Here is a 13,386-nt window from a genome sequence, read left to right as displayed (position 1 = left end):
CCTGGTTGTTGTTCTTGCTGCAGCGCCCCCACAGGCGAGGAGGGGAACAGCTTTTTCAAATTGGTTAAGTTGACTCAGCAGTGACTATAAATTTTGGTCTGTCATTTTTTAAATATTAAATGATTAATGTTTTGATCATTTACCAAGTACTTGAGTCACATTTTTACCAAATACTTTTTACTTTTACTTGAGTAAAAATATGTAAAAGTCGTGCTACTCTTACATGAGTACCATTTTTTACAGTTCAAACCTTCAAACTGATATTCTTTAAGTATTTACAGCAGCTCCAACATTAGGCCTCAAGTAGTTAAAGCTAATGGACACAGCATGATGGGGGGGTCGTCATTATCAGTGACCGGCTGCCAGCTGAGACCCTGGGGAGGGGGCTGGTCCCACCCTCCAGGGGGATCTGTGGATGTTTGTTGTTCAGGCCACCTGCCATCCGGGTGACGTGAGTCGGCTTCGTAAGGCCAGAAGTCCTTGGCGAACAGCTTGAGAACATCTGTTGCTGAAGAGGCAGAGGCTGAAGAGTCATCTGCTGCTGAAAGAGGCGACAAAGATGTGATCTAAAGTGTCAGAAATTCAGCGGCAAAACAAGTATTTTAGTTTCCGCCGTTGCAGAAAACATCAGTGAGTCATGTACGGCGCTATATTGGTCTGAAACCCCCAACCTGAACATCTGTTATCTGATATAATATGGAGACGGCCATGCCACATATCCCTTTCAGAGCCTTCTGTTTTCCTTCTCCACAGGGACAAATGATCATTAATCTCAGTTATCCAGGAAAAGCTGGGCTTTTAAACCCAGAATACTTCATAGTTGGAGGCTGAGGTCATGACTGGGCAGGGGTATCAGTTTACAACACCAAGCTACAAAGCAAACACTTTTCTGGAGCGGCGCTGGGTCTTTCTGACAGAAACCATGCGCTGATATTTATTAGAAGGGAACATTTTTAATACAGTAGCCGTGCAGCTGGAACCGGTGCAACCAAATATCATTCACACTCCCATCACAGGAATCACGTCACCAGGTGAGGCCAGATGAACGTACACCACAACAATAAAGAAAGAGCTAGCGTTAGCAAGTAGCACCTTGGATTCGATCATCTACATAGAAACAATCAGCTGAGATGGTTCATGGATGGACGGAGTGTACTCCAATCTTCAAATTCATAAACGAAAGTCAAACCAAAGCTAAACAGAGTTAAACACCTTTTAGATTTATAAGTCGGACTGTAACATAAATAACAGCTACGATACATAAACCAGACTTTATAAACCCAAAGGAACGTTAAACACATGATCAACATCAGATGAAAGATTCTCATTTATCTTTGGAACAAACTTGGAGTCCAAATGTTTCTGCTGTTCATCCAAACGCTCAGCACTGAAAAACTGCCCAGTCAGCACTGAGGTCCAGAAAGAACGCCACGCTTGTCTTCAGACCTCCTGATATTCCAGCAATGCGGCCCGAACCCGCAAACAAATCTTCCCTGCCTCAAGTCCAACACTTGGAAGCGTGTCCTAGTCTAAACATTGTCCATGAGGGCCCAACGTTTAACAAGTGCACCCTTGAAATGAGTGGCTGGCCTTTCTCACCTCCCGTTCACCCAGTCTGCAGACTTCAATTCAATAATGACAAAGTCAAACAAACAGCGGGCCTGAGCCGCGGTTCTGGGGCGCTAACAGGTTGGCAGCTGGCAACGGGAACCAGCAGCACACAAATACACCAGAGGCAACTTTAAATAAAGATTTTAAACTCGACTGAACTGTTTTACTAGAGAGAAAGACGGATATCACAGCCTGAACAAAGGAAGACTGGAGTCAGGATGGACGGACGGACGGACGGACGGACGGATGGATGGATGGATGGATGGATGGATGGATTGATGTGTAATGATAAAGTAGAAACTTTGACTTCTTTTCTGGGAAAATGAACTGATAACGAAGGTTTCTGAGCAGTAAAGTTTCTCTCTCTGGTTTGCTCTCTGAGAATCAAGGATTTTCTTTTTACTCTGATTTTTAAAAAATAAATATCTAAAGATAAATCAGTAATTATCAAGAGAATATTTTACTACCGATGTAATGAATGAATGATTGAATAGATGATGGATGGATGGATGGATGTACTGCTTTGGCAGATGGACGGACCAGAGTCCACCATATCTGTGGTAACCATGGTAACCACCCCATGGTGGAGCCGTTTGTCAGTCGGCTCCTCCATTGGAGTCTCCGCATCCATGAAATCATCGTTCGTCTCGTTTCTGCTTCCAGTTTTCATGGAGCCGGAAGCTGAAGGGTGAAGCATCTCATGAAGAAGGAATTTAGTAGCTGAAGCTAATTAACCTCTTGGCTTCGTCTCTGGAACTCCAGTAAAGTAAAAAAAGCTTCCCTGAAGGTTCTTCATCCCCAAGGAAAACCATTTAAAGTGGAAACTCGTGAGACAATTCACCACACTTCGTACTGTTTTCTAAAAGTTCTCTCAAACGTCTCTTTCAAGACTCAAACTCTTGACATTTCATTTTCTGGCTGCTGTGTTTAACCTTATTACCACCCATAAAGTTGAACTTTATCCGCTATTAAGCTGATTGTGCTGCCATAGTTTACTGCTGAATTTACCTCGACGTCACTGTTAAGCTGATGTCGCCATGGAAAGCTGATTATCGGAGGTTATATCACGGTTTTACTTGGAGGGAAACATGGCAGTGTTTGCATTTTGATTAAACAATAATGACAACAAGATGGAGTCTGGCACCTTTGTTTTCCCGTGATTAGGGTCTCTTTTTCTGAAATGCATTATTTTATTTCACTGATAACACTTCTGACGCACGTTTCTCAAACACTGCAGCTTTGTTTGTGTTTATCAATGTTTTTGGAGTTTTTGCTTGAAATCCAGGAAAGAAAAAAAACCACCTTCCTGATCGAAACGGTGAGTTTACCTGTCATGGCAGGAGCTGAGGCACCCTGTAATCTGAGGTGATGTAAACACTCAGCATGCTGATCTGTAGCGAACTCGTTTGATATCTGCAGGGTGTTGTAATGTGACCGGTGTGGTGAGTCAGCAACGCCTGGCAGCCGTCGGACGAATCCCAACAGAGTGGTGGGAGGAGGGGACGGGACGCGCTGCTGACACGATGGAAACCAACCTCTGGGGTCACTTTGTCGTCCCCGAAACTAGACTGGGACTGACAGAAAGCACCCAGCAATAGAACTCTAACGATTGTTTTTGGTGATCAATTATCCTGACGATTAATTGATTAAGCAGATTTTAAAAAGAGATTTTTCATCGAGATGAAAAATCTATAGAATGTGATTATTTTTTTAAAAATCGGATTAATCAATTAATCATCAGAAGAACTGATCAATCGTCAGAATATTCAATAACTATAATAATCATTCATTCCAGCTCGAGCTCAAGATTTCACTGCCGGATTCTTTCCATCATCGTGGTTTAGTTTTAGCTTCACTTGGTTGAGATTTATTAAATCTGAAAATCTGACGATTAATCGATTAATCATGTAAAAAAAGGCATATCCTTCAAATATTTTATTTAACCACTTCAGCCTTTTTATGCAATATTGTAAATACATTGAAAACATGCAAATAATAAATAAATTTTATTCTTTATAAATATAGAAAAGAAACAATTTACTGCCTAAAATGCAATACTGCAGCAGTTCTTCAGTAAATCTGAACCAAGTGAAACTAAAACTAAACCATGATGACAGAAAACATCCAGGAATTAAACTTTGCACTAAGGCTGCTACTATTGATTATTTTAGTAATCGATTATTCTATATAATTAATTTAATATAAAAACAGACACATTCTGCAAATTTTTCCCTTCACCACGTAAGATTTTTTTAAGTGGTTAAATGAAAAATCACTTGTGAGAAAGAAACTAAAACATGCAAATAGATATTTAATTCAGTTCCTTTTTAAAATAAGAATATAAACATTTGGTAATAATTTATTTGACGGGTTGTGAATAAGACTGAACCAAGTGAAGCTAAAACTATAAGAAAGCATCCAGCAATACAATTTTGCTCTATGGCAGCAACTAACGATTATTTTAGTCATTTAATATTCTGACAATTAACTGATTAATCAGGAAGTCCAGAGACCATATAGAAAACCTTATAGAAATGTCTAATTGTTTGAGACCAAACTCTAAACACAATGGGAAAATGTTTATAACCTTTTTTGCTCCAATACTATTTCAGCTCGTTGTATCTCTTTGGATTTGGTAAACTTAGCTTAAAGCATGATTATGTTACTATTTTCTGTCAGCGTGCTCAATCATTTGAGACAGACAGAATCCTTTGGGGACTCAACAGCTCACAGAGGCACAGTTATTGATTATATTAGTCAATAACGGCCAGTTTCCTCTCTGACTATTAGACTAATGCATTCATGGTTGGATGTCCTAGCTTGCCTCGCAGGCCGGGGTTATAAAGTGCTCCAGAGCTCCTAAATTATTCAGAAGGGCCCTCAGCAGATCCACGCCTCCATTAGATACAGGGAAGAAAGAGGAGGAGACTCTAACGATGATTTCACCAGGCCCAGCGGAGCCAGACGTGGTGGGAGTGGATGATAGAGTGGAAGACCACAGGTCTGCCGGAAGTCTTTACCAACAGATCGGTCAAGAGGAAACTGTAAATATGAACGAATCAAATATAACAGCACTGATGGCGAATGAAGAGAGGGAAGAGCTGCTGACCAACGTTTAGCAGAGATGAACTTATTGTACGTCTCAAAAGACTTTCACCGATATTTATTTCTGTAAATCCACTGGAGGGTTGAATGTCCTGGGAGCAACATTCCTTAACATAAAAACAAATTAAAAATCTCTGATATGGAAAACTTATTGGCAGAAACAGCAGCTGCCAATAGAAAATTGTCTGCTGGATCCTTTGGGTTTTTCCCACCTGATAATCCAGTAGATTCGGTTTGATTGGGGACCAAAGTTGCAACACTTGTTACATTTCCAGCTGCTGCGGTTCATTTTCTCAAACCAGCTGTTCCCCTCCTCGCCTGTGGGGGCGATGTACCAAGAACAACTGAATTAAACAACACAAAAACTTCTGAAGACACTGAGAGCAACTTCCTTCGTCATGAAATATAAACAAAATGGCATATCGTCGGATTTTAGCGGTAAGAAACAACAAACATTTCTCCCACTAGCTGTGGACTAGCACTTTTATGTAGGTTGTCTTTACCCAGAATGCACTGAACTGTAGTCCACTTCCTGCTTTTGGAGCAATCTCAGGTCCGCTTGGCGTTGACAGAGTTCTCAAACAAACTGGACTTTCTGAACGAATCATATTATAATGTTCTTCTCATCAAAAACAAACCTGGAGTGTTGCTTTCATTCCTCCATGCATGTTTGATAAATCCTTTAATCTCCATGGCAACCATTCAGCTATGCAAAGAGCCCAGATGGACATAGCCCCGCCTCTGAGGCGATGCTCCTCCTCTGAGCTGCAGTTTCCAAGCTGCTGAGTTTTCACGACTCCCTCACTCAACTCCTTCAGACTAGCCAGCAGCAATTAGCAAACACCTCTACTGAGCTCATTATAGAAGCTACTTCTCAGTAAAAATGTTGTTAAAGGGTCAATAGAGAAGCCATGTTGTGAAGACGGAGATTCAGGAATAGCAGGAGTTTCTTAAAGAGACAGAGGCCCAAATTCAAGGCGTTAAATTGCAAGGTCAAATATCTTTTAAGTTATATTTGACACATTATATGTGTATGTAAGTTATATTTAATATGTATCAAATGTTTCATTTCTTTGACTGGAAAAAATAAAAAGTAAAGGTATTGGTCAGCAGAAGTCTCCTGGACAAAATAAACACTAAATAACTTCTCACGTTGTCATAAGAATAAATCTTTTCTGAAAAGATGCAATAAAAAAGCACAATAAATTCAATACTTTTTGTAGTAAGATGATCCAAGATGTAATAATTCACAATATTAGATAAGATAGTAAAATGAAGGTGTAATTTTTAGTAATAAAAGTTTTTCTCTCTGGAGTTGACAGTTTATTGTCTGATGACCACTCGACTTCCAACATATTCCTACTTCTTATGGGAAGTTATGCAAATGGAAAGAAGCAGGAGGAAATTCCTGCTGCTAATCAAAATCTTAAAAGCACATTAAAACAAAAGCTGGGACTGTTTTGACAGTAGTGTGAGGTATTTCTGCTCTCCTGCTGTTTTTCAGTCTCATTTCTGGGAAGCTCAGATTGTAGTTTACACAGCAAAAACACTGAAACGCTTCGGTGAATCAACACGACCGGCAACAAGAGACACGAGAGGCCAGAGGATCCCCGACGCCAAGAATCATCCGTCTCTCGCCGACTCACGCCATCTGGGAAAGTCGGCTGGAAAGGTCCACAGATCGCTCGCACATGTGAACATGTGGCAAGCCACCACCAGGATGTGTGTGGAATACTAAAGCAGGGATTTGGGATGGATAAAGTGCTTGGAGGGCTGAACCTTTAGGAGCCTGAAATGAATGTAGAGTATGTTGGATTATCGTGACTCGAACACGTCCCAGAATGGAGGCCGACCCCTCGGACTGTCTGGCTCTGCAGAGTCTGTAATCGGAGATGCTTTGTCACACTTGGTAGTGCTGACAGTTTAAGTGCAGCATTCTTTAGTTTCCATCTCATCATCCAGTTCAGGCGTTGAGTTGAAGATATTTCCTTTTTTTAGGTTTTACTGAGAGCCCAAATTACATTTTGAAGTTGGTAGTCCAGCTTTGTTTGTTCTTCGTTGGGAACAATTGAGAGTTGCCAAACAAATAGCTCTGAGGGAAAAGAATAAGGTTGTAATTTGACCAAATTAGCTCAATTTGGTAATATATTAATATTTTCCAGGACAATATCGCACCCGTTTTTTAAATATGACCTATCATGCTTCCTTTAACAGGTCAGGATAGATCTAAATGTAAGAAACCAAACATGTTCCTTTTTTTTTAACAAAATCATTCAATAATTTGTTAGATTGTTGTCTGCTCAGTCTTGACTATCATATTTAGAGTCTCTTGTCACTTTAAAACCAAATACTTTGCTCCTGGCCACACTCCCCAACTCACACATGAAAATGGCTGCAAACAGATGTACAATCATGCAACCGTACATCTTTGAAAAGCAGAAATGGAGCCTCCTGCACAACAAACACGAACGCACCACGTGTTTTCTGGACGCTACGACAACAACGAAACACTTGTCTTTTCCAGTAGCCATTATACAGAGCATTCAGCTGACCAAACTTCCCGGAGCTCTATTTAGGTTGCTAGGCAACAGGCGTAACTCTCCTGGGGTTGCTAGGTAACGGCACTGTGCCGGTCGAATGTGATTCAATAATCAGGAGTTTTTTTGAAATAGCTAATTTTCCAGAAGCCAATAATCATTAACTTACAGCCAACACACCGCCAAATGTAAGTATAATAACATTCAAAATGTAAATTTTGTATAAAAGGTCGTGTTTAGTGAGCATTGCTTAGGCTAAATTAGTCAAATGTTTTTACAGAATTATGTACTGATTAAGTTTTTCCTTGTTAAATGAACCAAATATAGCTAGTTTGCAATAATACTGACATCAGATTAACTTATAGCTAAATTTGGTAGCATGCTAGTATCCCTGAAGGTTTCTACCAAGCATTAGGTGCATTATAAATTTTACATTTTTCTGTATGTTAATTTACCTTCATTTTAGAGAATAGTAGTAGACAGTATAGCCTTTTGATTGTATAAAAAGTGCTGCTTTGCCATACAACATTCAAAAAAATACCAAGACGTTACATAAAATTTGAGCTACAGAAATGACTGCAACTCGTCTGCAGCATCATTTCTGGTTTCAGTTGCTGCTTCAGGTTGTTTGACATGAAATGTTAACGGTCTGAAAACATCTTGGCTTCAGTTAAAACAGAATAAGGCAGCAGATCACAGGAACCTTTTACTGAACGGCCGAGTTTCACCTCCATCAGCAAAACACATTGAAAGGTGTTGGAGACACAAACCAGTTCATTTCTCATTCTGGTTGCCATAACAAGAAATCAGTACAAAGAAAATGTTTCTTAACCACTACCCACATTTCTCCTTGCTGTCACAAACTATTGTTTGTTAGAGCAGTGATTCTCATTCTACAGGAGGTTTTTATTGAATTAGTTGTAGACAAGTAATACTACACAATCACCAAAGAATGCAGAACATTTTAATTGTTGTTACACTAAAAAGGAATCACAAGAATCTGATTCTGATTAAAACTTTATTTCCTGTAAACTCGTCGGAATGCTGCAGTTAGACGTCAACAAGCGCAGACAGAGCAAAGACGCTCTTTATGCAAAAACTGGGGTAGTGAGTTGGAGCGGCATCAAAGGGGGAGCACCAACAACGTCCAATCAAACAGTCTAACAGCTCTTTGTGTGCAGCTTTACGCACCAGTTAGCAACATGCTTCCAGACACGTTCAGCCGGTACTGACAGAACCAGCACTGTTTTAAACTGGGCAACATGAGGAGCCCTGGCTGTGAAGATGAACCTGCTAAACCTCAGTACAGCTTTCAACACTTTCAACATTCTGCTGAAATCCTGTGTGGGGTTCCTCAAGGTCCGATCCAGGATCTGTCCTATTTAATATCTACTTATAACAGGTTATAACAAGTAATAATGTTACTTATTAAGATTAAGATACATTTTAATTAGGCATAATTCAAGTATTCAAATATTTTAATTTGAATATTTAGTTTGGCGTCTGCTGCTCTTTAGACCTTTTATCTTAATAACTTTGGCTGCAAATGATAAAAAATCAACTAATGTTTTAAAATATAGCCATAACAAATGCAGCTTTACCTGTTTTTCAATGAACGATTGCTTTAAATTCATATTTTAGAGACTGCTGCTTTATTAAATACATTAAAATATATTAAAGGCATTAATTTAGAAACTCTAATCAGAGGTGGGTAAGAACATTTTGGGTTAGATTCCTTCATAAAAGTCAGATTTTTTGCGTGGAGGTCCTGACATTTGGAACGATCAAGCAGAAACCTCCAACGTTTGATCCGTGAGTCACTTCCTGCCGGACCCAGGGGACCTTCCTGGACCGCAGTTTTCCGTAAAATGTGTGACCCCTTCCCGTCCGCCCCGCTCCCATCCAGAACGAGGGAAGTTAACCTCGTCTTCAGGGATCAATAAGCCCAACCATGACTGCAGTTTTCCACCGTGCCCGACTCAAATGGCCCATTGTTGAGGACCAGGACTTGGCTGCATCACCAACTAGCTACATCACAGAAAATCACACACTTGAAGAGCTTCTTAATTATTTCCAGAAATGTATTTTTTATCTGAGATCATAGAGATTTAGGCATAATGAGGGTCTTTGTTGTTATGCTTTCTGGTTTGAAAACCAAACAGGGAACGGCTCAGGTTTGGAAATATTTTCGACTAGTTGTTCATAAAAGCAGACCCTCCAGCACTGCAACGCTCTCTGATTTCATTTGTTTCTGTGAGGAGACGTAAGTAGTTGTTTTCTGTTTCCATGGTGAAACAACATCCAGAAAATACCAGGGTCGGCGGTGAGCTCATGCTGCACAAGTTAACTAAATAAATCCAAGAAGCATTTCTGTCGTATAATTTTTTTAAATAGGGAATTATTTAACTTAGCAGGGTAAGATATTTTAGCAGAATAACAAAATAAAGTTGCTGCAGTGTACAAAACCTCTGCAGAGACGGTTATCTTGACAGGCCAGACAGAGTAATCACTCTGTCAAAAATGTCTTCCATATGTTGGTTTTTTCCCCCCTCAATCTGCCCCACTGAGGGCAAACTCGTTTATTGTAAGCCGTGCAAAACGAGACGTGTTGAGCAAACATAAACGTGAAGAAACCACACACGGAGGGCAGATTTTTTTTCTTTTTTTTTTTGCTATAATTAGACGTCATCTGTTCGCTTTCTTTTCTCTGACTCAGCCGTTTCGGTCTCTCCAGGCATTAACAGGGAACTCGCTGTCACATTGTGAGCTGACATGTTTTAAAACAGGGGATATTACAATATTTAAACTGTAATATGTTCTTAGCAGTTGTGGACAATGAATGCATGAAAAACCTGAACTTTTTTACTTATTTGTACCTTTTTTATTAGTACAAAAGGAATGAATTTCCATCCCATGTGCAGAAACAAGTAGATAAACTTATTGTCGCTGTGTAGTTTGTAGAAATATTTGGACTATCAACCACTTAGACTTTCGTTTCGGCGGAGTTCTCCTGAGAAACACTGAAGGTTTTTACTCTGGACGCTAAAATTTTATCTCCCAATTAAAACCCAGAGTCTGCATTTTAGGCCAATTAGGGCATCAAACATTTTTTAGCTTATTAAAGGAAGATTTGTCCAATATAGTAAAATTAAGCTGATTAATTCTCCCTAAAAACCCAGAAATAACAGATCTCAGTACTTTCTTCTTTAAAAATCGTTTAATATTTTTTCACAGCACATTAGTGGTGAATTTTAGACAGTCCTGTTTAATCCAAGTCCAGTTTGTTTGCCTAAAAAATGTGATTTATTTGGAGAGATGTACATGCAAAATCAAAATTTGAACTCGGTCTTTATCGTTGAACAAAGACAGAGTGAGATTCAAATAAACAAATGAACGCCAAACGCACCAGAGGTCGCTCCAAAAGTAGGAAGTGGACTACAACACAGGGCATTCTGGGTAAATGCCACCAAAACAAAGCTCATATTCTAGCGCTAGCAAGAAGAAATAATTTGTGGTATTTTACCAAAAAGAAAAGTGAAATCCTACAACCGCTAAAATCTGACGCTGCTTCATTTTTGTTTACACTTTGTTAGAGCTGGACAACAAATCAAAACGATATATATACTATTATAGTCACATGATCAATATCAATATCAATAAACAATACAGCTGATAGAATATTTAATATGTAAAATATTACCTGAACTCCGATCCAGAACCGCACAGCATTCTGGGAGAAGAAGGCAAACGAAAGGTTTTACCTACATTTTGTGAAGAAGGAAGTTGCGTTCAGCGTCTTCTTCGGAGGTTTCTTGTTTTGTTTCCTTCAGTGGTTCTTTGTGCAGCGCCCCCACAGGCGAGGAGGGGAACAGGCCTTTAAATTAGTTTGGTTTGTTTGACTCAGTGTAGAGTGAAAGAGAACCGCAGCAGCTGAAAATGTGACAAATGTTGCAGTTTTGGTCTCGAATTGAACCGAGTCGGTTAGACTTTGAATAACAGTTAGAAACAATGTTTGTTTCATAGTGTCAGATATCAATATTGACCCAAATTTTAATCCGCAGACATTAATATTTTGTCTCAAAACGTTTCTTTGATGTTATTCCTCACTGACATCAGTGAAAACAAAACACCTTCCCATAAACCATTTATCTGAATTGTGTTAAGAAGTGTGAAAATGCCAAAAGGCTTTAATGTAATTCGAGGTTTAAAAGGGCAAAAAGATTTGGCATTTCAACCTGTGGACAGGAAGTGTCATGTGATTGTGTCCACCGTGTCATAAAACTGTTACAATCTGTTAGAAATAAACTTTTAGCTCCAAGTAAAACCTGTCCGGAGCCATGTTCAGGTCAATTAAAAAGGTGAATTAACTAGTTTAAATGTTAACAACGTTAGGATGCTGTTAGCCCATCAAAGGAGAGTCTGATTTTAATAACTGACCTTTAAGTGGAGCAGAAACAACCGGAAGGGACCTGAGAGTTATTACAGCGTATCTTCCTGGGATCAGAGTTATACGAAAATGCTTCAAATTTCTGTGGAAATATTTCAATCTCAGACAGAAATCCACCAATCACATCACGGCGCCGTGACTTTTAGACAAACAGAACAACTTCTGTCCGTTTAAACTTTTTCCCACAACCTAAAAACCAAAAGGTTGTCATTAAGTTGGTTCTGAGCAGCAGGAGTTTTACTTCATAAAATCTTTTCTCATGTTGTCAGGCAGTGTTAAAGAACCACAGTGTTGGTAATTATGGCCCAGAATTGAATTTTTCACATTGTGGATATCTGCCACTGTTTTAACTGTAATTGTTTTTCCAACCAGAAGCTTGTAGTAAATAGTTTGAAGGTGCAGAAGAAACGTTTCTACTGGCTCAGCCTGAATGATCTGCAGTTTTTCCATTCCTACTAAATGACTAAAAACTTTAACCAACCAAAGGAAAAATGTTTTCACTAAGAACTTAAACACAATCTGTTTTTCTATATTACTATTTTAGGTTTAACTTGTTCACTTGAGGACATTAATTAATTCTCTCAAAAGTTTAAACACCTGTAATAAAAGTCAAAACTATAATGAATTATTTCCAACCTATTTCCTCTTTATTTATGACATATATGATTTACAGTTCAACTAAAGAAAAAATCTGCTTTTATATATAATAAATCATCACTGTGAATTTATATATTTGTGTGTATATAGTAAATTTAGAACCAAGAACGTAAAAAATCTGAAAACTTTTCAAGGAAAATAATTAATTCAGAGTTTCTAAAGTAAAAAAAAAAAAAAAAATTACCTTTGGAAATTTTCTGAGCTTCTAATGTTGGAAATTTGCAACAAAAATGTTGATTAATTTTTAGATTAATCTCAGAAATTTTCTAAATGAAAAAAAAAAGAAAAAGTCTGAGCTCCAAAATTTGAAAGTGTGAAAAATTTCAACATTTGAAAATTTCCAAAAGTTTCTTTTCTAGCAATTTTTTCACTTTTTAAATTCTGAATTTCCAAGTTCATCTTGAAAATATCTGAGCTTAATCTCAAAAGATTCTGTGATTTTTTTTCTGGTGTAGATTTACTCTGTTTTTCTGTCTTTCTTCTCGGCGCTCATTGACCCAAATGCTCCGTCAGACAGATGTGCATTGCAAACACGTGAAGAACAACGGGGAACCATTATCACATTAGACAATTTGCTTTTGGAAAACTAATACCTAATTGGTTCCTTAAGAGTTTCCCGAAACAGCGAGCCGTCAAGAAACGTAGAGAAATTGTAATTTACCAGTAGGCAGGATCTGACGTAGCAAACCTCTGTGAAAATCTGTCTGTGATTTTAGAAGTCGACGAAGCAGAAACTCGGCGAAATCAAAGCTTCTGTTCCCAGATGTTTGGTTGAATCAGAGCCAGTAAAACCTCCAGGGAGAAACCCGGAGAGCGGGCCAGGATGGAGCAGCTGCTGCTCCTGAGAAACAACTTCAACACGGTCGGATTTAAAAGTGTTGTCAGCTGATCTGTATTAGTGAGAACCGTCAGAACGATGGAGCAACTCAAGAACGACAACAATGAGATCCTTAAACACACAGTTCCTTTCAACACTTTATTCTTGGGTTTCTTAGCCGTTTGTTGGTTTTGGTCTTCGGGACAAATTTC

This window comes from Gambusia affinis, linkage group LG17 (genome assembly GCF_019740435.1).
Source record: "Gambusia affinis linkage group LG17, SWU_Gaff_1.0, whole genome shotgun sequence".
NCBI classification, from domain to species: Eukaryota; Metazoa; Chordata; class Actinopteri; order Cyprinodontiformes; family Poeciliidae; genus Gambusia; species Gambusia affinis.
Note: the sequence above shows the minus strand (reverse complement) of the source record.